Source organism: Felis catus, chromosome B1 (assembly GCF_018350175.1).
Source record: "Felis catus isolate Fca126 chromosome B1, F.catus_Fca126_mat1.0, whole genome shotgun sequence".
Taxonomy (NCBI): domain Eukaryota; kingdom Metazoa; phylum Chordata; class Mammalia; order Carnivora; family Felidae; genus Felis; species Felis catus.
In genome coordinates this window covers 25838-43567 of record NC_058371.1, presented here as the reverse complement: position 1 = coordinate 43567, position 17730 = coordinate 25838, and the positions used below count along the sequence as shown (strand labels likewise).

Below are 17730 nucleotides of genomic sequence, written 5' to 3'. Positions count from 1 at the left end.
AGAAGCAACTTTGAAACTGTAAGTGAGCAGCACAGTATGGTAAAGTTGCTGAATGGAAAACATCTGCAGCCAAAGAGAGTCTATCCACAACACTATCATTCAGATGGAAGGAGAGATCAAGAGGTTCCCAAATAAATACTCAGGGAGTTCACAACCAACAAACCACACCTGTAAGAAATGTTAAAGGGGACTATTTAAGTGGAAAAGAAACACCTAAAGTGACAGTATTAAAGTGTGAAACACAAAAGAAATAAAAGTGAGTATATCTGTAAAACATCAGCCAAGGTATTCACGATATGAAAGGTTTTGAAATATGACACTACATAGCTACAACACGGGGAGGAGAGGAGTAAAGAACTGGTTCAAACTTAAACAACTATCAATATAGACTCCTATATGCAGAAGTGGTTAGGTACAAATCTAATAATAATCACAAATCAAACACCACTAGTACATATGCAGAGTATAAAGTCAAGCAATTTCTTTTTTTTTTTTAAAATCTTTTAAACGTTTTATTTATTTCTGAGACAGGGAGAGACAGAGCATTAACAGGGGAGGGTCAGAGAGAGGGAGACACAGAATCTGAAACAGGCTCCAGGCTCTGAGCTGTCAGCACAGAGCCCGATGCGGGGCTTGAATTCACGGACCGAGAGATCATGACCTGAGCCGAAGTCGGCCACTTAACCGACTGAGCCACCCAGGTGCCCCAAAGACAAGCAATTTCAATTGTGCTACTAAAGAAACCCAGCAAACCATTAAAAGAGAAAGAGAAGAAAGGATCAGAAAGATTCAGAAACAACCCACATCAAGTAATAAAAGGACAAGGATAGGTCTATCAATTACTTTAAATGGAAACAGACAAAATGCTCAAATCAAAGGCACTGGGTGACAGATAGGGGCACCTGGATGGCTCAATCGCTTGAGATTTTGACTCTTGATTTCGGCTCAGGGTATGATTGCAGGATCCTGGGATTGAGCCCCAACTGGGCTCTGCACTGAGCTTGGAATTTGCTTAAGATACATTCTCACTCTCATTCTTTCTTGCTCTCCTTCTATCTTTCCCCATTCCCCCACCCCGCCATCCCATGCCTGTACTCTCTCTCTTCATAATAAAAGACACTGGGTGATAGAATGAATAAAATACAGGACCCATCTATCTTCTCCCTACAAGAGACTAATTATAGAACTAAAGTATCAAAAGAAAAATGCAGTAGCCATACCTATATCAGAAAAAATAGATTTAAAAAGAAAACTGTAACAAGAGACAAAGAAGGACACGATAATAATAAAAGGTACAATCCAAAAAAATATAGAACAATTGTAAATATATATATGCTCAATCTGAGAGCATCCAAATACACAAAACTGTCCAAAACTAAAGAATTGATAGTCATACAATCATAGTAGGGCACTTTAAAACCCCAATGACATCAATGGAGAGATCATTCCATCAGAAAATCAATAAGGAAGTAGTGACTTTGAATGATAGAGTACACAAGATGGACTTCACCGATATATTTAGGACATTCCATCCTAAAACAGCACAATACACATTCTTTTCACGTGCACATGGAACATTCCCCACACTCGATAAAATATTAGGTCATAAAACAAGCCAAATCAAAATCAAACCGATGAAAGTCATAGCATTGTGTCTTTTCAGACCACCATGCTATGAAAGTAGAAATCTACAACAAGAAAAAAATCTGGAAAAGGCACAAAAACATGGAAATTTAATAACACGCTCATAGACAATCAGTGGGTCAACCAAGAAATCAAAGACAAAATCCAAAATGACATGGAAACAAATAAAAATGAAAACACAAAAATCCAAACTTCTGTAAAGAAAGAAAACTGGTTCTAACAGGGAAGCTTATAGCAATACAGGTCTGCCTCAGGAAAAAAAGAAAAAACAAAAAACCCTGAAGTAAACTCCATAACCTTATAACTGTAAAAGCCAGACAAAGGACAACAAACAAAACCCCCAAACAGCAGAATGAAGAAAATAATTAAAAGCAGAGGATAAATAAATGATTTAGAAATTAAAACTACAGTAGAACAAGGTAAGTGAAATTAGGAGCTGCTTCCATGAAAAGAACATTAAAATTGATAAGCCCTAGCCAGACTAATCAGAAAACAGAAATGACGCATATAAATAACAATGACAGAGAAGAACAACCAACACCACAGAAATACAAACAATTGTAAGAGAATATTATGAGAAACTATATGCCAACAAGCTGGACAAACTGGATTCTATGGATCAATTCCTAGAAGCATGGAACCTACCAAAACTGAAGCAGAATGAAACCGAAAATTTGAACAGATGGTTTATTAGCAAGGAGACAGACTCAATAATCAAAAATCACCTAACAGACCAGGACCGGACGACTTCACAAGCACATTCTATCAAACATCTGAAGAAAAGTTGATGCCTATACTTGTCAAACTATTTCAGAAAATAGAACAGGAAGGTTAATATCCAAATTAATTTAGCATTACCCTGATACCAAAACCAGATAAACACGAAAAAACAAAACTACAGGTCCATATCGTTCAAGCACACAGATGCAAATGTCCTCAACCAAGATTTGGCAAACAGAATCTAACAACGTATTCAAAATATAGTCAACCAGCATAAAGTGGGTGGTGAATGTAAAACTGAGGCAGGTCTACGAATCTCTGAATGAGAAAATGGGCAAAAACAGAAACTACATAAAGACAATCTATCTTCAGGCTTTTTCTTCTAAAATTGATTCACAATGCTTGCTTAGTACAATCTTGCCCACACTGAGAAGTGGCCTTGTTCTTCGACCAGCAGCAGCCTCAGAGGGATGCTGTGAATCAGCTTTTAGTAAACTCTGCAATCAATTTAAAAGTATTTCACTTTTTCACGCGTTCATGAGAAATTAGAAAACATGCCAAATCTCAACTGAAAAACAGATAAGGTAACTAGTATGTTTTTAAGATATTGATGAGATTCCTTCCAATGAAGACAAGAAAGGATAACTGTAACAAATTCTGTTGTAGGAATAATATTGAACATTCAAATAATGGGAGGTGCCTGACAAAAGGCACCTGTCAGGTTTTCAGTTGTTTTCAGCGACTACAACACTGTTGGGGAAAAAATGCCCACTGAAAATTAATAAAAGCATGTATGATGTCGAGGGCACATTGTGTTTTTACCTCTGGCTCTGGTTCCAGCAGGACTCAGAGAGTGGGTCCCAGCTGATTCTTCTAGAAGGTCCCGAGAGTCAACATTTGGTGTCTTTACTTCCAAACTGAATGCGACTCCTGTTCTTCTGAATTTGTGACAGGATTTCTCCCCGCAAACAATCCTGAACCTGGAACAAAAAAACCCAGCCTCTCTGATGTGGCATCGCAGGACCTCCTGAATCCACAGATCCTTGAGTGAAATACATCTTGTTCACATACCGGCATGGGAAATGAGGAACAAACCACGGAACAGCCCTGAAAATGCAAGGGACTGTGTTGCTCACTGACCATCCAGTGTTTCCTGGAAGTTGCCCAGCACCCCTCCCCAGTACTCAGCCCCACCACTGAGGAGACATCAAGTGGCTGGGAAGCCTCCAGAGTCTCCCCCAGGCCTGGGCGCGGAGTCTGCTGGAAACCCAGCTCTGGTTCTTTGCCCACACTCAGAGGCACTGGGTCCTCAGGAGCAAGGGAGCATTTCCAGCTCTGAGGCACCCTGGATCAGAAAAGCCTAATGGGTGCCTTCTCTGGCCATCGCTGAGCCTGCAGAGGAACGGCCCCTCCATGGGCATGCTGTGTGCGCTCCCTCTGCTGGCCACCGTGGGAATTCCTGCAATGCTCAAGGCCATGGCCGCTCAGCTGGAGGTACTGAGGGTGTAGCTTGTCCAGTTAACCCTGTCCTCCAGATTGGGAAGGGTCTTAGTGACAGGGCCTGGGACACAAAGAAATCTTTTCCTTCTCCTTTTTACTGAATGAAGGATGAAACCGAATTTATTGATATAATGATATAATTTGTAACGCCTTAAGCAGCATTCCCAGAAATACAGACTGGAAATTGACACATGCTGAATGAACCACAGGCAGTGGTGTTTACCATGAAAATACTTGGGTTGAATAAAAAATTGACACCCTTGAGAAAGAGATACAGGCTTCCAGCTATGGAATGAATACGTCATTGGGATACAAGGTACAGATTATGGAATATACTCAATCCTGTAAGAAAGTGTTGCATGCTTTCCACGATCACTACGCTTCTCTAGGTATATGGAGAGCACATTGTGTACACACGGAATCACTGTGATATATGCCTGAAACTAATACAACATGGTGTGTCTACTATATGTCGATAAAATTTGACAAAACTTTAACTTTCTCCTTCACCATTAAAATTTATTTCTAATTGAGAACAAATGAAATTCCTTTGACACCATATTCTCTAATGTCACCATCTTGATGTTGAGAGCTTATTTTTCATGTTGTCAGTAATGTGTTTGATGACACAAATGTGACAAGGTCAGAATGCATACCTAGAGGGAGCTACACATCTGTTATGAATTTCCTGCCTCTATAGGGGTAATATTTTCTATGAAAAGTGCTTTAGGGCTGAAGATGGATGGAATAATTTCCATCAGACTCATAGGTAGATAATTGTGCCTTCGAATAATAATTGCCATGTCTTCACAATCAGAGGAAGTCTGGGTGAAGACATAGGTTTCTCTTTTCATGTAAGAGAAGGCGGTGGTGTTTTAAACTGCTCGCTTACAACCCAGAATCCAGAGATCAGTAGTAGATGTAAGAATAGTAATGCACTATCATGTTGCACATAACTAGTTCTGTTGGGGAAGTGGAGAAAGTACACTAAAGATGGCTGATTGGACTAAAACAAACTCTGGTCTCTAGCTTAGAGACCCCCTCCTCTGGGTTCTTCTTCCCTTGTTTGCTGCACATTTGAAAACCACCCCTCCACACTCACAAATATGGAGGCTGATACCTATAAATTACTTTTCCTGCTCGCATTTGGGGCTCACATCTTTGGAGAAATACGGTCTCCTCTGAGCCCGTTGGTGTTAAATAAATCTCCAATCCCCCACATCTCTGAGGGCCACTTGGTTTTTCCACCAGCATTCCAACCTGGTTCTGTAACAAATTTGGTTCCCTAAGCAGGAAACCCAACCACGCTGGCTCATTGTTGCCACCGGTTTGGGAGAACAGCGAGTCGGTGATGGAATGAGGGATCACAAGGTAGAGTGAGCAACCTGCCTAAATATCGGCAGTCTCCTTCTCTGTCCCATTCAGGCCAGCACCGCTCCGCCATTCCCACCGGACTCAAGGACACTTGGCAGGTTAGGTACTGGACCCGAGGGTCGGAACCGGTAAGGCTGGGGCCTAATCCAGTCAGGGTCATTCGCAACAGTGGAAGGATGACCTGATCACTCCCCAAGACTTCAGAAGTCTCACAGGTAGGGAATATAGTAACCTCTGGTGTGTATGTGAATGTGAATGTGCAATTCGGTCTAGCTTGCCTGCTGAGTAAGATTCTGTGACTCCAAATACAGGTACCCTTGGGGTCCCCAGGGGCCCATGGAGACTGAGTGGGCCTGTCTGAGATTCCATAATGAATGGAGCTTGGTCTGTGGTGATATCAGAATGGTTTCTGATCATGTGTCACAAGACTGGGACCTGTGGGGCTGAGCTTCACCTGGGTTCCTTCAGGACATAGCCAGGCAGGCATCTGCTGGTCTCCTCATTGGAGGGGGCGCCCCAGTCCCTGTGTCTTTGTGACTCTGCCTCATGGGAGAATTGTGGAGTCGGGATGGAGCAAGGAGAGCCAGGCAAAAGTTTTACTGCTTTATCCAGAGACTCACCCAAAGAACCAAAGAAACGACAGGCTGCTCCCCTAATGTTCCCCTCTTCATGACACTTTAGGCCCCCCACTCCCCTGAGCTTGAAACTTCTCCTCTGGTGGGCTGGCTGCTGCCACTGCTGCCACTGCTGCAGCTTCCCCAGCCAGGGCGCTGCCACAGCAGCCGTCTATTTTCCTCCCCTTCCATTCCAGACAACCCTCCCCCCAAGGTCCTGTGGCCAGATTGTGCCCTCGGCCTGGCGCAGGTGCTCTCCAGATACAGGACCACATCTGCTGATATCAAGAGGGTCTCAGGGAGATCACAACAGGGGGCTTATAAGGCCATAAATATTCCCAGTAGCAAGGGAGGAGGCCGAGAAACTCCTTAGCAAGGGGTCAATGATCCTACTGCAAGGGGAAAGGACATTGGAAAGAATAAGTGTCCCAACCAGGGAAAGTCCCAAAAACCCAGTAGATATCAGGAGGAACCTCCAGAAGAGGACTTTATTGGTCTAGCCGAGATAGAACCCGACTAAAAGTGGACACTGACTCTCTCTCCCTGTTCCTCTGCTTAATAGATGTGAGGGATTCTCCCTCATTTCCCAGGTTAACAGCTATAATTGGAGTGTGCCATGGGGCACACTCTGGACGTTACCTGCTAACGAGCTGCACACTCTTCCTCAACCCATTTCTATCCATGACTGATACTGAGACTGGGCCCCAACACGCCAGGCAAAATGAGGGGCACCCATCTCCCCAAGGGCAATGGCCTGCACAGAGGTTGCCCCAGTGAGGTTGGAGCCTTGCACTCAGGGAACTGTCATTCCCAGGGTTCCTACACTTTCTGCCTCCAACACTAAGAGCATCATCACAGAGCCCCTTCTGCATGGCCCATCACCCCCTCCACACTCTGTGACCAGCTCCATCTTTTCCTCCTTGCCTCCTCTTTGTCTCTTCTTCTCTCTACTTCTGTCTCCCTCAGTTTCTTCCTCTCGCTCCTTCAGACATGCCCAATTCCCCCATCACTGACTCAGTGTCTCTCTCCCTACCTGTCTATTTCTCTTCTTCTCCCCAGGCCCTTGTCCTTCTGCTCTATGCAGCCCTGTCCATGAAGCGTGGCACCACATGTCCTGTGCCCTCCTCTCTCCTGACATCATTTAGCTCAGGCCCTGATCGCAGTGTATGAGAATCCTGTTTACAGAAGCTGCTCATGCTGACCTGTACTGCAACATTGCTGTTCCAAGACACTCCTGGAAGCCTCTGGACAGCCAGACCTTGATGGCCCAGCCATGACCCCAAAGTTGCTGGAGGGCTGGTTGCCTCCATAACCTGGGAGGAAGGAGGGCCCTGCAGGCATCAGGGGCTCAAGGGCAGAATGCATGGGCTTTGAAGACCTGGACAGAGCCCGATGCTTACAACAAACCCCGCCTTGGTGGTGAGGGAGGAAAGGATATCATGTCTTCGACCTCTGCCTTGCCCATCCATCACTAAGAAAACAGTGGGAGGAGGGGCACCTGGGTGGCTCAGTCGGGTAAGTCTCTGACTTTGGCTTAGGTTGGGATCTCATGGGTTATGAGTTTGAGCCTCTCATCAGGTTCTGGGCTGACAGCTCAGAGCCTGGAAACTGCTTTGGATTCTGTGTCTCCCTCTCTCTCTCTCTGCCCCTCTCTCGCTTGTGTTCTGTCTCTCTTTCTCTCCTGCTCACTAAATAAACAACCATTGCAAGAAAAATAAAAGAAAAAATAAAGAAAACACTGGGAGGAATATGAGACCTCATAAGTCTCACCCCAAAGACTACTACCATAAGTCTACCTCAGCAACCACCTGGATTGGTGCTACTGTGAGGTAGCTGGTAGTTGGGAAAAGTCCACAACATCTGGATTAATGCATGGTTTCCTCACTGCAAACATTGCAGTGTTCTACTGCAAATATGTCTCCCCTGAGAATTCATAATATTTTTACTACATGAACAGCTGCAGTGACTCTGCAAAAGCACATTTCCCAGAGATGGGAAAACTGATGAATTATGAAATTTGGAAAAAAATAACCTTTGACTAAAAGCATTCAAAATTGATAAGCACATCTCAGAAAGTAGGACTTTTCATGTTTTCAGTTAGTGAGGATTACAACCAAAGTTCTAACCAGGTTAATGACTAACTATGTACAGAAAAGGAGTAAAATGACAACAATTAAACTGTTTCAGTTTTCAGGAATATTCCCATGAAGGGAGGTCTGGAAGAAGGAAGCCAGGCCAGGAGACATAAGTGTGGAGTGAGATGTCATCCTCCTCATGTTATTTCCACAAACACACAGTTACTGCCCTGTGATCCTCAGCCTCTAAACAGTAATGGCTTCTGGAGGCACCACCAAAGATGACAAACAAGCTAAGAACAGAGAGGCCTGTAGGCTCTTGGGAAAGAGTTTTACTCTTTGTAAAATAAATAACACCATAGATATATGTCAGAACACATAACCTAAAGACAACTCCAGGAGAGACTGCTGTATAAAGAGACAAAAGATTCCAGAGAGAGAGTTACAACTGAAAATTGTCACATCATTTCCGTTGATCTTCTCTGTGTCCATAGTAGGAACTGAATTCTTGTTCCTCACCGAAGCTGCTCCAGGTTCTGCATTTGATAGAGGCCAAAGAAGGGATGGAGGTTTATTCCGGGTTGCATAGACTGCATGGAAAAAAACAAACAAAACAAAAGAAAACAAAACCTCTGTGCCTTCCTCCACCATCTTTCACTGCTTCCTACAATCAGGTCCCTTACCAGAAACAGAGGGTTTTCCACATGGCAAAGGTGACCCGTGGGAACTCAGGGGAGCCTTGAGGAAGACACCAGAAGGTTTTGTTTGGATATTTTTAATAAGCCAACTGCAGACAGGTCAGGGCTGAATTCATTGGAAATCAACACTAAAAGAAGGGTTTCCTAATACACATTATGGGAAATGACAATTTATCACACATTAAAAATTAAAATATGAGTGGCTTAGTTAGGATAATGTCTGTAAATGTCAGCATGAACAGCACACTGTCCTTTTCTACAAGGCATGGGTGGGATTTTTCAAATGGTGTACTGTATATATCATCTGCCTTATATATCTGACAAGGGATTATGTAAGTATTCATGAAAATAAATGATCTTGAAGAGACTAATACTGTAGTAATAAGGAAGGGAAAGGTTAATGCTATGTGGAATGAGCTGCAAAGTTTCAGAGTTACAAAAATAAAATAACTTTAGAGGAGTGAAATTTCACAAGGATTTACTTTACTAATGGAGTACTACAGTTCACAATACAAAAAAAAATTAAAGAATAAAGGGACCTCTCAATAGAGGAAGAAATGTGTGCTTTCTTTATACAAAGCATATTTTCTATGGGGCATTTATCCAAAAGCCAATTCAAGAAAGCTCATCAGGACATACAGCCTCCAATTCATGCTGTTGTTCACGTTATTTATGTGAAACAAAAGAAACAGCCTTCAACATTGTCTCAAGGTGGAAGGAGCACTGACCCACGATCTTTCTAGCACCCTCTCTCCAGTTAAGTGTAACCGGGAGGTGGCAGGGGGACCCACAGTCAGTGGAGGGGTGGGAGCTTTAGTATACACAGGGACAGACCCAAAGAGCCCTGCTGGCTGGGGCATCTGAGGGAACTAGTGTCCTGCCACCACTGTGAGACAACCTGTGCCCTCTATAACCACCTGGGACTGTTTGCATGAGACCCAACAATGACACCCACTGGAACAAGAAGCCAATTGTGTGGATGTTGCTGCGGAAGTTAAGCTACTGCATTTCAAAATGTGCTCCATACCTCTCCATGGAGGGATCTCCTTGTCAGGTCCTCGTGCCATTGGTTTGTGCCTCCTGAATTCCTCTGGAAGCCTCTGTCTTTGGATGACTTCCAGTCTTAAAGATCGAGATGAGTCAATTTCACTAAGAGTTACCACAACCAGGCCTCCATTGGACACCAAATGGTTTAGCCTTTTTAAAAACGTCACAGCACCCTTAAAAGAAATATGTCAAAATCCTGTACCTGCATTTCAAGTAGGCGACCTCCCTGCTCTGCTCCACCACTGCCTTCTCCAGATCATGAGCCCCGAACTTGAGAGAGAAACACATCTACGTTTACTTGTGGCGGGGTGTGCACAAGAGGAGGAGAGGTAACATTCTTACCCAGTTGTCCTGAAATGCCTTCTCACAAAGAGCAATCAGAAACAGTCAGCACATCAATAAAACCCATGTGGAGAGATTCAGTGTCCCGTTATGATCATCTGCGTTAGGTGCTGAAGCACTTAGGAACTACTAGGCAGAGTTCAGGCTACCTGGTGTCTGAAGGTGAGCTCTGACTGTTGCAGCTGTTCTTGTGTTTCTTCTACTCTTCTCCTGGGTGTGCAATGGCTTTCATCAGATGAAGTACGATGTTGAGCGTGATGTTAATTAGCCAGGTTCCCATCACAAGAACTGAATTCTCATACATACGACCCAATCATAGAAGACACATTTCACATTAGGAGGACAGTACAGAAAGCTCAAAGCCATTGCTACATCATCTTGGATTTATTATTTAATGCCTGTGGGGCTCCACATTGACACGGTTTCCTTAACTGTGGTGACAGCTCTCTAATTCTGCAGTGAGGATCTTTCATTGTAAAGTTCAAATCTTCTTTTCCTTGTATCCTTATCATATTTCTCATGGTTACAACAAGTGCGTCTCTAAAATGGGATCTTCATACTTGTTGATGTGATTTCTCCTTGACCAAACTGCTTCCTGAGGTGTGTAATCATTTCCAGGACCTCGAGAAACATGTTCAGGAACCATTTCCACATAGTCTGGCCAGGATCGAGGATCAGGAAATCTTTAGTTACTTAACTTGTTTAGATTAACAGTTTTAACTTATCATCTGGAAAATGTCACATCTCTCTTGAAGTCTCTATAAAAATGAATGTCTCCTGAATGTTTGTGTATATTTGTGTGCTACTTGGCTCTAAACACTGTACAAAGTTTCAAAGTAATACAGTGGCCGTCATGTGAGCTGCTGGTAGGAGCTGAACTCACTTGTAGTTCCGAAGCTCTTCTGCAGCTAATTTCACTTTCTCCTCTGTGGCTGACAGCTGCTTCTCCCCTTCCACTGCTCCCATTCTTTCAGTCCCAGCTTCCTATGAGGGGAAAGAAACATATATTTCCTGGTAACCCATGTAAAATTCTGCCTTTATTCCCTCCCTGAAATCTGAAGGCAGGACTCAAATGTCCCCTCTCCCCTTCCCCGTAAATGCACAGATCCACAAATTCAACCAGCGGGAAGCAATGACCCCCCCCCCCCCCATTAAGGGACTAAACAAACGCCAATTCCAGCATGCTTGCAAGTCTTTGGCAACCCTGAGCTCCTCTTCACAGCTCTCTATTCATACTCATCAATACACCACATAAATATAAAAAGCCCACCTGAGATGCACTAAGAGCCCTCCCAGTCTCAGGCTTTTGTTATTGGAACAGCAAAAGTGTATTTCTTTTCAATGTAGAAAACTAAGCCTGGCCAACTCATCCCAACTAAACACATAAGGATGATGCAGGGGTTTCTGACTTGACTGATTTCTCCCAAGAGCCCAGAACTTTCAATCAAGGCTCAGGCCATGACACTGCCATAGAGACATCTTTCTTGGACATGGTGTCATTATCACTGTACAATGACCTCCTGGATATTTTTACAGTTCATGAGGGAACTCCTGCCACCTACCTTAAAGACACCAGTTGAGAAGAATGTAAAATACACTGATGAAAAGAAAATTATGTGAATTGCCCACCTTTATAATATTGTCTCCTGGAAAAGGAATGCGGGGAAGGGAAGGGAAGGGAAGGGAAGGGAAAGAGGGAAAGGAAGGAATACTGAGTTCACAGGTTTCAGTATTGCTGGCACTCCTGATCTCCTACCAGACATAACTCCCATATCATCTGCAGCAAGATACCATCACAGTACACCTGAATTTTCCTCCCAATATTTCCTACCTAATGTCTAGAGTGTAAACAAAAATATATACACATATGGCAGTCATGTCGCTACGATGGGGCTGAAATGTAAAGGACAATGAAAATGAACCCTGAGGTTTTCACAAAGTGAAGGAAGGTGCAGATCACAGAAATTAAGGCAGAAGGGAGGATCACAATTCTTTACTGATTACTACGGTAAAAGTATGGTTGGTGTTAAATGTGCTCAACGAAAGAAAATTATCCCCACTGTCTGACACAATCATTCTTACAATGGTGTTTGTAACAATTAACTCCTGAAAATCTTACTTACTTCTGTGAGCTTCTGTGTTTGTCCACACATTCTATCACAAACGTCAACTTTCTTCTTCGGCGTGTCCCATTTTGCATCCTTTGCCCCTTTCACACTACTAAGTCCATCACAGTTGCCCCCAGTTCCTTTTTGCTGTCTGTCAAGCATAAAACAGTTTCCTTGAGTGTGCACACCTGTTTATACGAGTGTGGCCATGAGGGGGTAGAGGAGAAAGGACAAGATTACTAAGACAGGAAGCCACTTTTTACCTTCCCAGAGCAAACTCATTCTACCAAGTGCAGTTTGCTCCCCTCCAAAGCAACACCTATTTCAGGTTACATTATTAGACATCAAGTCTCCCTGCATCAAATCCTTGATGCGTGCAGTAGTATCTCCTGACTTTAAGACAGATTTGAGAAAGGTGGAATGACTATAGAAGAACGTACAGTATAGTGAATATACTTACAAATACTAAAATTTTATGATGGGAATCTTTCTAATGCATGTATTTTACCACAGTTAAAGAAGAGAAACTTAAAAAGAAAGTAATGATGTTCAGTTCTCTGATTTATATAACACTTGATAGTAAATTATGTTACCTGATTCTTTTGGATCTTAAGCTGAGCATTTTCTTTCTGCAGAGGCTGTTTTTCGGACTTTGATTTCACTCCGTTGGTATCAACTTCATTAAGGGAGAGGTGAACCTGAGCAAAATATTCAATCTAGTGATTTCTTCCCAAGAAGAAGATCACTCAGTAGATAACATATAAATTGAATATTCTAAGACATGAAGATGTGTTTTTCTTCAAAGCTAAAGTGTTCAATGGAAATCCTGCAGGTAATAGAGGGAATTTACGTCTGAAACTTCTGAAGTGTTTACTAAATTAGCACCTTTCAAGTTCTTTGTAGATTTTACCTTTCCCTGATTTGCAAGAAGATAGAAACAGAACGTGTACGAGGCTTTCCAAACATACACTGGACAATGTGTCACGAAGAAGCATTGTCAATAGAACATACCCCGCAGTCAGTCTCTGTATCATTAAAAATCCAGTTTGGGACAAAGGGAAAAGCCAGACACATAAAGAAATGAAGGCTAAGGAGAATGGTGGAAGGGGTAAATGTTTCAGAGCAACTGTCTTGGTTTTGAGACAATGGAACTGTGACTGGATGACAATGAAAAAGCTAGGAAAGTGTAAAATCTTTCAAGACAAACAGCTCCAATGAATGACTTTTCTTTATGGAAAAGAAATATTGTCACCAGATTCACTTTCAAAATTCTCTGAATAAAGAGGAACACAACTGTTCAACATGGTGAGAAACCTCTAGTGCTCTCACCTGACACCACTGAATGATATAAAACTTAAGCCAGGGTTATGAAAACAAATTCTGCCTCACTCCTACCTAAAAGAGGTACTGTGGTGTTCCTGCTTGAAACAGAAGTTAACAGCATGGAAGGTTGAGGGGTTCAATTCACCCAATGACCAAAAGGGCTCAAACATCAAATTATGGTAACTCAGGAAGCCCCGATTCTTGACATTCTGATTTCTCTCAGACTGCAACGAAGCGTGTGCACTTGGAGCGATGTCCTAAAAAATTCATTAGTGTACTCAAGTGTCTCATGGTTGTTCTTCAACAAAACACATAGTCATCAGGAATACTTACTCCTTACTTTTACTTCCATTTTTAAAGGACAAAGAAGGGATTTTAATACTTTTTAAAATTTAGTTTTTGCGAGAGACAGAGCAAGCGAGCCGGGGAAGGGCAGACAGAGACAGAGGGAGAGTATCCCAAGCAGGCTCCCCACCATCAGCATGGAGCCTGATGCAGGGCTCAAACTCATGAACCATGAGATCATGACCAGAGCTGAAAGCAAGAGTTGGATGTTTAACCAACTGAGCCACCCAGGCACCCCAGGACAAAGAAGGGATTTTTGTCTTACATCTATGTGCTTCATAAGAGGGAAGATTATTTTGCCACAAGGTTTCTTGGGCACATTTCTTTGCTCCACTGATCTACACAAATATGTAATAAAGGATTCAGAATTCAAAAACATTAATTACACTGACGTGAAAACCTATCTCTTGTAGGTAAGTCACTACAGAAATAAAGGATGTGGTATTTTACATATTTGATGATTGCTTTGAATTTAGCCTGGTAGAGAATGGGATGAAATGGGACATCCGGATAAAAGAGGAGATGGCAAAATCAGTGAACCATAAGTGAATGCATTTCTAGATGAAATCATGAAAATGAAAAAAAATGGGGGGAATGATTATACCTGCTGTTCACAAATGGATATTTTTTTCTGAGCGTTTTGAATTTTCCTTCATGTAGTACTTAATCTTCTCAGAAATTTGATCTAAATTAACCAAAAAGATTAATAAAGCAATTTCTTAAGATTATTACCAAAATCAGTAAAATCAAATTACCCATTGTGTCTGGCACTTTGGTCACATGTAACATTTTGGCATTTCTATGGTCCCTGAAGAAAGTAAGTTTTAGTTACTGGCATTTTATTTTTCTTTCTCTCTTTCTCTCCTTTCTCTTCTCTCTCTCTCTCTCTCTCTCTCTCTCTCTCTCTCTCTCTCTCTCTCTCTGTTTCTCTCTCTCTCCTGTTTCTTTTTCTTTCAGAGAGAGAGAGAGAGAGAACACAGGAGTGGGTGAAGCGTAGGGAGAGAGAAATAATCTTAAGCATATTCCAGACTCAGCGGGAGTCCAAATCAGGGCTCGATCCCATGACCCTGTGATCATTTCCTGAGCCAAAATCAAAAGCCAGATACACAACCAACTGAGCCACACAGGTGTCCCCTAATATGCCATCATTAAGCAAGATTATTCTTGGGATATATGAACAGTTCAAATTTCCCTGACTTCACTGGAGGAGAAATGGAGAAAATCAAGTATCCTACATACTTATATTCTGTATTTCATGATCAAATAAACAGATCAGTGTAATTACTTTAAAACAAACGTCAAACAGAAAAAATAACCTACCTAATTTCATCCAGGTTTCCCCCCACTTTCACTCACACTTTAAAAATAAAGAAAGGGACTCCTGGGTGGCTCAGTCAGTTGAGATCCAACTTCAGTATGGTCATAATCTTACCATTCACCAGTTTCAGCCCATATCAGGGTCACTGCTATCAACACATAACCTGCTTCAGATCTTCTGTCCTACTCTCCCACTGCGCCCTCCTCACTTGCACCCTCACTCCCTCTCATAAATAAATAAATCTTTTAAATAAATGGATACATAAATAAATTAACTCTAACTCTAACTCTAACTCTAACTCTAACTCTAACTCTAACTCTAACTCTAACTCTAACTCTAACTCTAACTCTAACTCTATCTATAACAAGAACCTCGGGCTTCTGGGCGTGTGATCAGTTGATTTTGGCCCAGGTCATGATCTCACAGTCAGTGAGATTGAGCCCATGTGAGGCTCTATACTGAAAGCATAGAGGCTGCTTGCGATTCTCTATCTCTCCTTCTCTCTCTGCCCCTCCACCACTCGTGCACACACTCTCTTTTTCAAAATAAGTAAATAAACATTTAAACAAATACTGAGAGAGAAATTATTCTAAATGTCACTATTTTGGCACTAGAGGCCTCCAATGTCTTTCTGCTATTCCACATGGTCCCGTCCATGGCACCCAGGGTGGGATGCTCAGGTGCATATGGGCTTGGAATCAAACACACTTGGGTAAAAATCTCAGCTTTACTACTTAGTAGCTAGAACCCTGGATAACTCCTAATGTCCCCAAATCACAAGATGGTGAAAGCCCAAGATGCAAACCTTACCACCTGCATTATTGGTAAACACCATGCATGCAGGAAACACTCACCTTACACGTGGATAGCACATGGAAAGCACCTAGAACAGGGCCCAGTACTCCAGAATCTTCTGACAGGCATTGAATTCTATTGTTCGGTCCCAAGCTGCAAGCTTACCTTCTATTTGTACAATGTGAGAGCTCTGCTGCCCTGAGGTCACCCTTCTCTATACCAGCAGTGCTGTATTCCCCATAGCAACACCAGCATTTGAGGACCTACTATATGCCGGGTCACTTGATCAGCCCAGTCCCTGGAGCCCATACACAATCCATTAGCCCCATTTTGCATCTTGTTCACTTCCACTCACTCTCCACTGACATTAGAGGGTCTCTCCACCCAGGATTAATAACACATGTTTAAACCTCTCTAGTGACACACACATGGCCTGGCAATATCTGACCTCTTATGTAAGCCTTGAAATTCTTGACAGGCTCAGTACCTCAATCTGTACATTTCCCCCAGTAGGCAGGTCATGCCAAAATACTCCTGCCACTGGATTCTTAAACATTTCTGACCCAGTGTTAAATTCATCCACTTCTCTCTAATTGTCTGATTTTTTCCTCTACTTGGTCACCTATCTCAGTTGCCGGCAACTCAATCTGTGTTATCACATAGGATGCAAACAAGGAAAAGTCACTGTAAAGAGTTAAGGGACTAACTAGACCAGATAAGTCAATCTCTTTACTTCTAGCTGAATTAGAAACCACAGTGAACAGCTGTATATAAAAAAAAAAGTTTAAGGGGCACCTGGGTGGCTCAGTCGATTGAGTTTCCAACTCTTGATTGTGGCTCAGGTCATGATCTCATGGTTTGTGAGATCGAACCCCGCATCAGGCTTTTGAATCTTTTAAAAAGAAATTTAAAAACAATAGATTACAAGAAAAATAGAAGCCTGAAATCTTACCTTCATATACTTGATTCTACCTAGAAGAGGGATAAAGAAAATTAAATTTGATGTAGAGACAATATTTTTTATAAAATTATACCTCATGACAACAATGTCAAAATCATAATCCAATGTGGTATTATAATAAAGGGTGGTTCAGCAAAATAAATTATTTTTATAACTATTGCAATTCTGGTATAGTTAACATACAGTGTTATATTTGATTTGGATGCACATATCGGGATTCAACAATGCTGTACATTACTCAGGTCTCATCCTGGTAAGGGTACTCTTTAATCCCCATCACCCATGTTTCCCATCCCTCCACCATCCTCCGCTTTGGTAACCATCACTTTGTTCTATAAAGTTAGGAATCTGTTTCTTGGTTCGTCTCTCTCTTCCCCCTCCCCCCCCTTTGCTCATTTGTTCTGTTTCTTAGATTCCACATATGAGTGAAATCATATGGTATTTGTCTTTCCTTAGCATTATATCCTCTCTATCAATCTGTGTTGTTGCACATGGCAAGATTTCATTCCTTTTTTTGCTGAGTAATGTTCGAGTGTGTGTGTGTGTGTGTGTGTGTGTGTGTGTGTGTGTGTTAATGTATATATCACCTCTTCTTCATCCACTTATCTATGGATGGACACTTGGGCTGCTTCCACAATTTGGCTATTGTAAATAACGCTGCAGTAAACATAGGGGTGTGTCATAGACTCTAAGTCTAAAGTTCAATTTTGGCCAGCAAAAGAGCAGATCCAGGATTCAAACTAGAGATGGCTAATGTCCAGGAAAAGGACAAGAACCCTGAATAAGGGTCCTTGCCCCATATTTATTCAGATCAGAAGGCTTGCAAACGTGATGGGTGTGTACAAAGAGACAAAGAAACTAGGACC

At 42.3% G+C, this 17730-nt stretch overlaps 1 long non-coding RNA gene across 2 annotated transcripts; it reads right to left on the bottom strand.

Moving 5' to 3' along the window:
- Positions 1 to 8244: 8244 nt before the first annotated feature.
- On the bottom strand, positions 8245 to 16875 carry LOC123385193. 2 transcript variants are annotated; one of them, XR_006597386.1, is made up of 6 exons: positions 16856 to 16875; positions 12716 to 12820; positions 10898 to 10998; positions 9875 to 10671; positions 9653 to 9747; positions 8245 to 8517 (listed from the first exon to the last, which is right to left on the bottom strand). It is a non-coding gene; the product is annotated as an uncharacterized LOC123385193 (long non-coding RNA). The 2 variants fall into 2 exon arrangements; XR_006597385.1 differs by having other exon boundaries at positions 9653 to 10671.
- Between the last annotated feature and the right edge of the window lie 855 nt (positions 16876 to 17730).